This window comes from Mirounga leonina, unplaced genomic scaffold (genome assembly GCF_011800145.1).
Source record: "Mirounga leonina isolate KUSES-001 unplaced genomic scaffold, KU_Mleo_1.0 Mir_94, whole genome shotgun sequence".
Classification (NCBI taxonomy): domain Eukaryota; kingdom Metazoa; phylum Chordata; class Mammalia; order Carnivora; family Phocidae; genus Mirounga; species Mirounga leonina.
Genome location: NW_023270855.1, coordinates 13,713,239 through 13,726,473, shown reverse-complemented (window position 1 = coordinate 13,726,473; position 13,235 = coordinate 13,713,239). Strand labels below are relative to the sequence as shown.

General features: G+C 39.1%; 1 long non-coding RNA gene across 1 annotated transcript in view; it reads right to left on the bottom strand.

The window, feature by feature from the left end:
* Positions 1-13,235, bottom strand: part of LOC118005141 — a 181,044-nt gene that overhangs the window by 144,470 nt on the left and 23,339 nt on the right. Inside the window, exon 2 of the long non-coding RNA XR_004677774.1 lies at positions 11,957-12,127. This is a non-coding gene — a long non-coding RNA (uncharacterized LOC118005141). The remainder of the gene's footprint in view (positions 1-11,956; positions 12,128-13,235) is intronic.

Below are 13,235 nucleotides of genomic sequence, written 5' to 3'. Positions count from 1 at the left end.
AACTCCTTCAATAATTTCTAACTGCTCTCCTTGTCTATCTCTAATTTTAACCCATTCTTCTCACATCTATCATTTTAACATTCTTCCTAAAAAACACAAGTGGGTAATATACTGGAATAAAACTGCACACATGCCAATATAATAAGAGATAGCAGAAGGGTGATAGAGAGGGAAATATAATGAGTACATAGACCTTTTTACCTTTGATAAAGGTCATTTATTTCCTGCAGTTGATAATTAGAAAATAGATATTATTTAAAGATAAAAATAGAACCACTAGAAGAACTAATTAAGTTTTTCTGACTATGTACTGGAGGAGAGAGAGTTCTCTGGGATCTCTTTTATCAGAGCACTAATCCCATTCATGAGGTCTCCACCCTCATGACCCAATCACCTCCCAAAGGTTCCACCTTCAAATATCCTCAAATTGGGGATTAGGTTTCAATGTATAAATATAGGGGGAGGGGACAAACTTTCTTACACCATTTTCTTTTGCCTTTTCTACAAAGAGAGAAAGTTATGGAAATAAGCGGCAAGGCTTTTTCCTCCCATTTTTTTCTTTCTAAGAGTGGGCTTAGATAAGAATGAAGGCCTATTATATATATATGCCACATCTTCTTTATCCATTCATCTGTTGATGGACATCTTGGCTCTTTCCATAGTTTGGCTATTGTGGACACTGCTGCTATAAACATTGTGGTGCACCTACCCCTTCGGGTCACTATATTTGTATCTTCGGGGTAAATAAGCAGTAGTGCAATTCCTAGGTCGTACGGTAGCTCTATTTTTAACTTTTTGAGGAACCTCCATACTCTTTTCCAGAGTGGCTGCACCAGCTTGCATTCCCACCAACAGTGTAGGAGGGTTCCCCTTTCTCCACATCCTGGCCAACATCTGTCGTTTCCTGACTTGTTAATTTTAGCCATTTTTACTGGTGTGAGGTGGTATCTCATTGAGGTTTTGATTTGGATTTCCCTGATGCCGAGCGATGTTGAGCACTTTTTCATGTGTCTGTTGGCCATTTGGATGTCTTCTTTGGAAAAATGTCTGTTCATGTCTTCTGCCCATTTCTTAATTGGATTCTTTGTTCTTTGGGTGTTGAGTTTGGTAAGTTCTTTATTGATTTTGGAATATTATGCAGCCATCAAAAAAGGAAATCTTGCCATTTGCAACGACGTGGATGGAACTAGATGGAACTAGAGGGTATTATGCTAAGCAAAATAAGTCAGTCAGAGAAAGACATGTATCATATGATCTCACTGATATGAGGAATTCGTAATCTCAGGAAATAAACTGAGGGTTGCTGGAGTGGTGGGGGTGAGAGGGATGGGGTGGCTGGGTGATAGACACTGGGGAGGGTATGGGCTATGGTGAGCACTGTGAATTGTGTAAGACTGATGAATCACAGACCTGTACCTCTGAAACAAATAATACATTATATGTTAAAAAAAAAAAAAAAAGAGTATAGTAGGAAGGAAAAATGAAGGGATATCAGAGGCGGAGACGAACCATGAGAGACTATGGACTCTGAGAAATAAACTGAGGGTTCTAGAGGGGAGGGGGTGGGGGGGTGGGTTAGCCTGGTGATGGGTATTAAAGAGGGCACGTACTGAATGGAGCACTGGGTGTTACATGCTAACAATGATTCATGGGACACTACATCAAAAACTAATGATGTAATCTATGGTGATTAACATAACATAATAAAATTAAATTAAAAAAATAAAATTAAAAAAAAAAGAATGAAGGCCTAAATCATGGATGCTGTTTTTCTAGACCACATGAAAGATATGATCTCAGACTCCTCATCTGGAACATGTATGCCTTATAAAGACAGTAATAGTCCCTCAAAACTGCCTGAAATGTTACACTTAAGTGTGGTAAGAGAAAATTACCGTCAAGTTTAAGTCAAAAGATCTATTAGCCTTGTGACCTTAAAGAAACCACTTTATTTCTCCACCTCAATCATCTCATCTGTAAAATGGAGATGATAAAACTTAGCTTGGCTCCCTACAAGCTAGTTTTGAAAAGCAATTGAGATAAGAGACATAAAAAGATTTGGAAATTATAAAGTGTAATAAAATTTAAATTAATGAAATAAGTGCATCTGTCATGTCATCAAATCTTTACAACAAGTCCAAGATATGGGCAAAAGTTATTATACCCATTTACTGATAGGGGGTAGGGAAAGAAAAGGAAAAGGATTAAGCTATTTGCCTGAAGTCTCTCAGAAAGTTGGTTACCAAGCCAAGACCAGTACTCCCTGGATCCAGTAGCCGCTGGCTCTCACCTGTGCTGGTTATTCTCTCTGTGCTATTTCCCCATATCCACTCTCTGGATTCCCTTCTGTGCATCACACAAGCTCCTGTTTCCTCTGACTTCAGGTTGGACTGGCCAATAGAAAGAAGGTAGGAGGAGAGAGAGTTCTGGGTACTTCTTCCATTGTTCTCTCACTGCCTCAGCACCGTGGCTCTGGCAATGGTTGCATCCCTCCACAACTTCAACCCATGTCTAGAGCCTTCTTACACAATGATAGGTCTCATGTAGCTCCAATAACATTGGGTCTCCACACTCTTTGCTCTTCAGACCTATGCAGTAAACAGCTTCTTTTTATTGCTAATCCCTGGCACCTCAGAATCTCTTCCCGGATGCCACAGCCCTACACATCTCTAAACAGTACCTTTTTTAAATTCTCTGCAAAATTCCAGTTGAGCATGCCTTCGGTTTTCTGCTGGTTTCTTGACTGATAAACACTCCTTTTCAAACTATGTGTTCACAGGCTGCCAAGGAAACTTTTACCATCTTGTTTCCAATTTCTCTCTCAGCCTTCTCCCCGTCTCTCCTCAGATTTCTTCCACAGAAAGCCATAGGCCGCCTCCATTCTCTGGGCAGTAACTCACCATGGGCCTGCACTGCCCTTTTCTAATATTTTTTTATTAATTTAAAAACTGCTAAGCCCTCTCCTTAGCTCCTTTTCCCCCACCTTCTCTTCCTCCACTGTCTCATACTTTGTTTCCCCACAGTAGAGAACTTGGACTGTTTGATCTGTCTGCTGTATATTCTGGATTGAAAAACAGCATTAAAGCCCTCTCAGAATACCTCAGGGGAAACATAGTCTATATACACTACGTGTTTCTTTAAACTCTAAATTTGTAAACTATCTAAAAAAAAAAAAAGTAAGATAATTCTGCCTAAAGGGATAAAAAAAAAATTGACCACCCTATCATTTTTGCCCTCAAGGTTATACAGAGTATTCCCACACTGGCAGCACAGTCAAGTTCATCTTCTTTCAGACTAGATCACTATTGTTACTAGGCACATGGGCTGCTAACTATCTCCAAGGCTGCAATAAATCAGTGGCCCAACCGTCTTTTCCACCATTGAAATTTATGGCAGAAACAGTCACAATAGTCATCTTGGCTCTCTAGGGTGCTTTCTCACTAAAGACCATGAATGTGGTGGTCAGACATAACCTATAATAATAGCTTTGTCTTTCTAGTGTATGGCTAGAGGGAAAAAAATAAATAAAAATGTCCTTGCTTTCTTATGTTAGAATGCACAACAGAAGCATTCAAAAGCTGACAGATCATTCGATTTCTAAGCCCCCTCCTCCCTTCCTTGCTGAGAAAAATAATGATCTGTTGATCTCTAATTGTCATTCAAACTGTGGGCCCATGAAGCCAGCATCTGTCTCCACATTGGCCTCCTCTTCTCTAAATGTACTGGCTGTCGGGGCACCTGGGTGGCTCAGTCGTTAAGTGTCTGCCTTCGGCTCAGGTCATGATCCCAGGGTCCTGGGATTGAGCCCCGCATCAGGCTGCCTGCTCTGCGGGAAGCCTGCTTCTCCCTCTCCCACTCCCCCTGCTTGTGTTCCCTCTCTCGCTATGTCTCTCTCTGTCAAATAAATAAATAAAATATTTTAATAAATAAATAAATAAATAAATGTACTGGCTGTCACCAAAAGGGAAATAGCACTTTTTGTGACACTTTCCAAACTGCATTACTCATGAAGGGCTGACAATAATTACCAACAAATTGAAATGGATGCCCAAAATTATGACTGTAGAGCCTACAAAATAACTGGTATTTTTACTACAGTTCAAGGGTATGAGACTTCATAAGTGATTTTATGACATTTTGGCTACTGATCACAGGTACAAATTATCCATGCTCAATTAAAGAAAGATGAAAGTTCAGCTTTCTATAATTAAACCAATAACTTGTTCAGCCTCAGGGCTGGAAATAAATGTTAAGGATTTGTGTCTCTTGTAATTCTGAATGAAGAATTAAAGAGGAAAATTCTACTATCATTGACTTTCTTAAAATCAAGTCCTTATACCTACTGGAAATTATTCATGATGAGACTCTTAGACAAGGAAAAAGTAAGTCATTCTCATACTCTTCTGGCTGCCAAGTAGTGAATGACTTTCTTCACTATTAAGTTTTAAGTATTGTATCATTTAGATTAGGCTTGGTAAATCAATCCAGATACTTTGGATCCTGCTGCAAACATGATATGAAACTTAAGGACTTGAAAAATACCTAAGAGTATATTTAATTGTGAAAGAAAAAGCCCAAATAACCAGCTCTGCAACTTACTGCTTTTCCTTATTTGTAAAATGGAACAGGATGATCAGCTGTATACGTTAACTTGGCTAGGCTTTGTCCTCATTTAGTCAATCAAACACTAAGCTAGGTGTTGCTATGAAGGCATTTTGTAGACATGCTTAAAGTTCATAGTCAGCTGAATTAAGTAAAGGAGATGAACCTAGACAATCCGTATGGGCTGATTCAATCAATTGAAAGTTCCTAAGAGCAGAATTAAGGCTTCCTTAAAGAGGAAATTTCATCTGTGCTTTCAGCTCATGCCCAGGAATTCCAACCTCCCCTTCCTGAGAGCTTGCCCTACAGATTACAGACTAGACTAGCCAACCCCCCTTGTATAATCCAATTCCTTGCAATAAATCTATTTACCTACTTAGCTATCTCTATTCTAGCGGTTCTGTTTTTCTGGTTGTATCTGACTGATATATAGGGATAATAATGGCTATTCTGCAGGAGTGCTATTTAATATAGAGATTATATGCATAAAAATTCTTTTATCACAAAATGAATGTAAGGAAGTATCTGTAGCATTACTGATTGATGGAACCCCAATTCAGCTAATAACTCCATATAAATGACACTCTTTCCTAACAGGCCGTACCAAACTACTGTATTCTCCAGATATTGCAAATTCTCTTACATTCTCCTATTGCTTTTTAACACTACCAGACCCTGCTTTACAGTTCTGAAGACTAAGACAGACAATCATCCCTAAGCTACAAGCATCCAGATGTGGTACTCTTCACATGAAACTAATAAAGAACGAGAGAAAGAGTCTGTGAACAAAGGTATCAGAGATAAAGGTGAAGGCATAGGTGTAGGGTCAGAGTTCAAACAGAAGCCTAGACAAGCCTGAGAGAAAGAATGATTCCAGAGTCAGAGATAAAGGATAAAAAGTTAAGTGAAATCAGTAGGTGGCACCCACTCTAGAGAACTCAAGTCTTACCTGAGTTTGGGCTGGCTCAGCTCCCCAGTAGGCGGGTGAGTTGATGGGCTGGGAAAAGAGGACTTCTGATCTAAATGGTGTTCCAAATGATGCTTAGGATCAGGAGTTCTCATACTTGAGAATCAGGTAACTAGTAGCACCTTGTGGGAGAGATAATCATCAAATTCGGTTCCTTTTCTTTCAGGTCACACAGCCAAATTATACCCCCCAGTCTCCCTGGCAGTTAGATCTGGCTGTTAAGACTGAGTTTTAGCCAGTGGGATAACAGTGGAGATCCAGGTGGGGCTCATAAACACCTCCCATACACAACTCTTCCTGCTCATTTCCTCTGCCGTCTGGCTGAAATGGAGCCAATCCCCAGGACAGCCATAAGAGCCACAGAGTGAAGGTAGAAAAGCCACAAGATTCAAAGAGCCTGGGTCCCTGAGTCACTGCTTGAAGGAGAGACATCCAGAAGAGTTACCTGCTTAAGAACAGCTGCATTAGATTATTATGTTAGCAAAATATGAACTTGAACTGTGTTAAGCCACTGAAATTTGGGAGTTTATCTGCTAGGTCAGCCAGCTAACAAAAATTGTTAATGAATTTGGCACACTGTTGTCAAAAAAAAGGGGGGGGCAAAAAAAACCTTAACATATAGAGCACTGGCTTACTCAGGTAGCCAATAGCCAGGAAAATGAGAGTGGAATATGGGAGATGGGAACTCATGCTACTCAGAAGAACAATTCAGCACTTAAGCCAAGATCAGAGGCTTGTCCTAAAGTCACAATAATAATATGACCATTATTTTAGCTTTTTTCCCCAATTTCCTTCCCCATAATGGCCAGATTCCTCTTTCCTAGTTCCCATTTCCCCTCTTCAATCCTTTAATCAGACTGCCTATCCTATCTGAATACACCATCCTCTCCTCTTTTCATCCAAATCCTATTCTTTCTCAACACCAGATCAAGCCTCACCTCTCTCTAGAGGTTAGAGCACTTCTAGAATTGCTTTAACACATGGCAATCCCATCCTCCTCTAAATATACTGTTCAGACCACTCATCTGGACATTTAATTACACACTGTTCTGTAATGTCCTTTAATCCCCCCCCCAATGGATGCCTTGTAAACTTCTTTAGGGAGGGACCAAGCCATATATTAATTGATTCTCCCACCCAGCACCTTGTAGAGCAATGGACATGCATAGTGGCTCTTAGTAAATGTCAAAAATGAATCATATTTCACTCGCTCTAACTTTTACAGTAAAACCAATAGTAAGCTGAGATGGTCAATGAAGAAAAGATGCTAATACAACATAGTAGGAATGGCCAAGAGATGTCTTTGGAATACTAACACCAATGGAGTAGTGGTATGGCTCCAGGAGCACTATGATGAGTAGGACTGTAAGTCCGTATACAGGCTTCTCAGGAAGGAGTGCTGCAATCAATTAGCAAACTATCTGCAGGCACTGGGTAGGGAAGTGCATCATGAAGTTTTACTTTTCGCCATAGGCTTATAGCCAATGATCGTGATGGTTAGAGTAGACAATACCACTTGGATGTCACGCTGGCATCTCATACTCATTTTATCTATTACTACACTCTTAATCTTATACACCCATATCTTGTCTTCTCCCAACTTTCTTCATCTCAGTAAGTGACACTGCTGTATATTCAGCTCCTCAAGGCAAAAATCAAAGAGTCAATCTTGATTATTCATTCACTTTACCTCACTCTTTCCCAACATCCTGCCAATTCTATCTCCAAAATATCTTCAGTTTGTCTATTTCTCTCCCTCTCCTCCAGTCTACTACCTTAGTTTGCTCCATTACCATCTCTCATCTAAGACTATTGAAATAAATTCCTATTGATCTCCCTGCTTTTATTTTTTGTCATCCAATAGCCTATTCTCAACACAACAGCAGAATGATTTTTTAAATCATTAATCAAATATTGTCATTCCACTGCTTGAAACTTTCTAGTAGGCTCCCTTCCCTTTGTACTTACAATGAGATTTGAGCTCCTTTTAATGGCCTAAAACCTACAAATTTGCCTTACCAACTTCTTTGACCAGTATTACCCTAGGTCATTGGGCTTCTGCCACACTCAGCTTCAAACACATCAAAGTATATCCGTGTCTTACACAGACTTTGGACTTGTTATTCTTTATGTCTGGAATTCTCCTGCCTCAGATCTTTGCATGGCTGGTGCTTTTATATATTTCAAATCTCAACTTAAATGCTAACTCTTCAGTGAGACCTCCCTGGCTACCTTGTATAAAATATCCTCCAAGTTCATCATTCTTTATAATTGTACCCTGTTCACTTCTGGAATTATTTGTTTTCCTGCATTTTTTTTCTACCTCCTTGACTGGATCATTACCTCCATAAAAACAGGGACCTTGCCTAACTTCATCATTACTATATCCCCAGCAGTGTGACCCTGGTAATCTCATTCCCTTTTGTAACCTTTATTTTCCCCATTTTTAAGATGAGAATTTGGGATTAGGAACTCACTAGAGAAAGGCTCTGACATTCTTTGCATCCACAATTCCAAAGAGGCTTTAGAGCTCAGGGCTTTCCAGACACTGACATTTCTAAATGCATTTTTCAAATGAAGTCAACCCCCTCAGGCAGCCCAGTGGGGAGGTCATAGAAAGCCAGCAAGAAGGAAGTCTGGTGAGCTGAATTATACAGTGCCTTTGCCATGTCACTCCACCCATACTGAGGAGATGCAGCTCATTAGGTACTAAATGTTTAGTGACTGTCACTATTAATTGGTGGGTATTAATACTCTAAGGAGACAGTAAATCTCACACTGGACTCAATGACATCAGCCCCTTGCAGTCAGACAAAGCATTAGCACTGAAGCACAAAAAGAACCCAGAGATCATTCCTTCCCTGCTTATAAGAGTAAATACTGGCTGCTATTTATACTGAGCATTTACCAGAATCTATATTAAATATTTTACATTTCTTTATCGTTTCATTTTCACAATAAGCCTAAAGAATAGGTACTTATATTATCCTCAATTTATGGACGGGAAAACTTTCATACAAAGAGAAGAAGTCCCTTGCCAAAGATCACAGAGCTAATAAGTGATGGATCCTAGATTTTAATTGGGGTCTGTCTTATTCTAAACCCTATGATCTTAACTACTAATATTGACTGTTTCTTATAATTATCATCTCATCATATGATTACAATTATTTTTACCAAAGCCTTTTCTATTCTTCAAGTCTGAGCTCAAGTGCCACTTCTTCTATGAGGATATATCTGACCTCCAGACACACCCACCCTCTACCTTACCTTTTCCTGCATTAGTCACATGGAATCAATCACATAGGGGAAGGAAGATCAGTAACTAACATTCATTAAGCATATACTACACACACTGTCACAACAAAAGCTTATCTCACTCTCTCAACTCTCCTACAAAATAGGCATTAAATCTGTCCTGAAATGTGAAATGGCTTGGGCAGGGTCTTATGGCTCAAAGTTGGCAGAATCAGAACTTAAATCCCAGGTTGGCTTGATATCTGTCTGAGCCCAAGGCATTTCCACAAAGTTACTCTGAACTCTCCATTAGACCCGTAGATTAAATAAATCCCCCTTTAATAAGCCCTCAAAGTGTCATGAACCTCTTGTTTGTAGTATTTTTCATAGTTATAATTTTATATATAATTATATGACTAATTTGAACTTCCCTTTTAGCCCCTAAGTCCATGAGGCAATGAAAATATCTCTTTTTGCTCTACTAAATCCCCAGCACTCAACAAATATGTTTAACTGAATGAATAAACTGTGTACATTTCATTATACATCTCATGTATAAGTTTAGCCCATTTCTGCTAGACTATAAGCTCCCTGAGGTAGGTTATCTACATCATTTATCTCTCGATCCTGCATAATGCTTTGTACATAGTAGGAACTCAATAAACATTTGCAAAATGAAATTTACTTATCAGTCTGTACTATTTCAACCTTTACATCATCAAAACTCCTAAGCAGGCACTAAATAAAATCACAGAGTAGAAAGGCCATATAGATCCTTTATAAGAGAAGTCTATAATCTAACAGGTATAGGTTTGAAAACCAAGGAAAAAAATAACTGTAGTGTGAAACCCAAGTCACACAGCTGTATGAGTCAGGATATGTTAAGCTATGCTGCTATGATAAACACCTGACCATCTCAGTGGCTTAAAGCAAAGTTTTATTCCTCTTCCTCACTATATAGATGTTTCAGGCTGGCTAAGGGCATTGTTCCACACATTCCTAACTCCAGGGCCCAAGTTAACAAAACAAAACTGGTTGCCATGACAGAGGGAAAATGAGAGCAAAATCAATCACATAGCAGCTCTTAAAGCTTCTACTTGGAAGTAACAATGTGTCACTTCTACTCATATTTCATTGGCTACCTTCGAAGTGTGGGAGTGTTCTCCTATCCCAGAGCAGGGATGAAGAAGTAAAAACATTCAGTGAATGGCACGATACCAAAACAGACTGCTTAAGAGGAAACATTAAGAAATAACTTAGTTAGAACCTGACATATCATCCAGCAAAAAGTATCTCAATCACAATTCTAAAAGCAATACATTGTTAATACAATGATGAAACTGATAATTTTTATATCAGCTCTTGAGCATCTGTACCTCAGTGTCCTTATCTGCAACATGGGAATAAAAATAGAATTTCAGAGCTGCTTTGTAAATGGTAATGATGTATATGAAAGCACCTGTCAAAGGCCTGGCACTAAACACTGGTCTTTAGGGAAACACAATTTTCAAATGCAAGTATTGTCTTTGAAATATAGGAAAAATTAATTCCCCCAGATAGATATAAAATGACTTACTTTCCCTTAAGCTTGACAATTGTATTTGGCTGATATTGGCAGTCTACCTGCTAAAATGACTTGCTGCATACAATCACCCATATATCCCTCTAATACCAGTACTCAAATAATTACAGAAGGACCAAATGTACCATATTCTATGGCAAAAGAAGGTTGGAAAGAAGAAGGTAATGAAAGAAGACGATTAAAATAACTGGAAACTACCTGTCCTTCCCAGGCAGAACCAAACCACTTCCATCCAGTGGGCTATACAGCTGCCATGATTCCTCTATCCTGCTTTATTTTTTGTCTTCACACTCCTCCCTTGCACAGAGCTCAATGTAGGTCCAGTGTTGCACATCTCCCAGCTCTCACCTTATAGCTAAGATTCAGGACCAGAACCAACAAGCAAGTGGTATTTCCCATGATGGGCAGCATTTCCATCCTCTTACTATCCACACTCACCCAAGTGTATGATTGAAAAAGCTTTAAAAGGCAAATACCCCAAATTAAATATTACTATATCCCCTTTCCTACTCACACTTCCATACAAATGTTCTCAGGATGAGGGGAAAAGCACATGTCAACGTTGTATTGTTTCTTAATAGATGCACTGAGAGGAAGTTCTTCACTTTTTCCTCCCTCTACCCTCAGTGATACTCCTAAGGATGAGACCTGATTCCAGGATACTAGGCTATGTTTGCAAGTGGAGGGGGGCTATTAAGCAATGAAATACCACCATTTATATGCTCCCTTCTGTCTTCTCTTCTTTTCATGCTAATGGAATAATAGGGTGTGGACATGTTTCCAGATGGGAAGAGACCTGGCCTTCTTGCATCTTAATTTTTCTTCCTTCTCTTTTATTCCTGCAGCGTAAGTGGTGAACTGGCCTAGAGTAAGGTCAATACTGCATTTGGAATCGTGAGTGACATAAAACAAGAGAGTATCAAGTAACCACCACTGGCATTTTAATTTTCAAATTGTTTTTCATCTTCTGTCTCACTGTGTACAGTGATCTATATGAGCTTCCTAGAGCTGCCACATCAAAGAACTCACAAACTAGATGGCTTAAAAGAATGAAAACTTATTATCTCTCAGTTCTGAAGTTTAGAAGTCTAAAATCGAGGTGTCAGAAGGATTATGTTCCCTCTGAAACCTGTAACGGAATCCTTCCTTGCCTCTTTGTAGCTTGTGGTGGTTTGCTAGAAAGCTTTAGCATTCTTGGTTTATAGCTGCCTCACTCCAATCTGAGCCCTTATGGTCACATGGCATTCCTCCTTTCTATATCTTCACATAGCCATCTTCTTCTGCGGACACCAGTTATATTGGATTGGCGCCCACCCTACTCCACTATGACCTCATCTTAATGAACTTTATTTCCAAATAAGGTCACATTCTGAGGTCCTGGGGCTAGAACTTCAACATAATCTTTTTAAGGCAGGGACACAATTCAATCCATAAAACAACCTTATGGGTAAGATTTTCAGTAGGTATTATTATTAACAGGTTGAAAAAGTTTATATGAAATGTCTAGGTCTATTGTCTAACCTCCTCATTCTATGCATAAGAAAACTGATTCAAAGAAATGAAATTACCTCCTCAATGTCTCATGGCAGTGACAGATGTCAAGGTAACAAATGGGAAGTGGTAGGGTTATCTGGTTTAGTGAGGGTCACCTCAGTGATCCCCTTTGCTGATTCAGCAGATTTGTAGTCTTCAAATATATCTTTTCCAAATGTCATGCTTGGTGGAAGAAGATGAGCATCCTAGATAGAAGAGAGCAGGAGGTCAGCTGAGGGTTTCATAAATATTCTCCCCTTCCTGGAACTGACCCAAGACTAGTCTCAGAGTTAGCCCACAGCTCTGGACAGACATGCTTCTCCCTCCCATCATGTATTTCCCAGGGAACTCGCAGCACGTGGCTGTTTTCCAGTGGCACTACTATAATACCAAATAACTACCTGGGGATCAGATCTGCTCTCCTCTCAAATGCAATATTACTGACCTAGTTACTAGCTTGAAACTGCTACTTAATTATCCATCATTTTCTTTGCATTTTTAGTCCACTCTTTTTGCACACATAATCTGCTTCTCACTGTATCTCTAAGAGAGAAGCAGAGCAATTATTATTTGAAAAATGGGAAAATAAATATCAAAGAGGCTAGGAGGAATGTACAAATTTATAGCACAATTTAGGAGGTGGACTACAATCCTAGAATCTCCCAACCTACAGAGTCCCCATTGCCCTCCTTTATCCACTATGATATGCCTTTGAAATTGGGGAAAGGAATAGTCATAAGATTTCAGAGCTGGAAGGAAATTAATCTTATTAAGTAGTACAGAAGGAAGAGTGGAGGACAAACAATTCCCAAGATGTACACTAAAACATGGAATAACTGGCACCCAACATGACCTGTGTCAGTTAATAATTTCACCTTTCCAGTGTAAGAGAAATATAAAATACACACAAGCTTGTGAAATAATATAACACCTATAAAATCCTTCAAATGAAAACTGAAGACCTACCATAATCACTGGCTCGGAAATAATTTGGAAGCCCTACAATTACCTTTTCTGTGGGTTAAAAACTGCCATCCACCACAAAATTAGTCTCTACCAATCCATTTCCAAAACAATCAATAGGAATACATTTAAAAAAGAATGAGAAATAATAAAGACCAATAAAACTAATCACATCAGAGAAAACTCAAGCATGACCTTTTGAGCAATACCATTTGTTTGGCTGACACTTTGTATGATAAATAACTTTTAAATAAGTGAGTGCAGGCCAAAAATGATAAAAAGAACAGTATATGAACATAATTTCAATGCAGATCTTTAATATGGCTTTCAAAGCAATCTTACCATCACCTG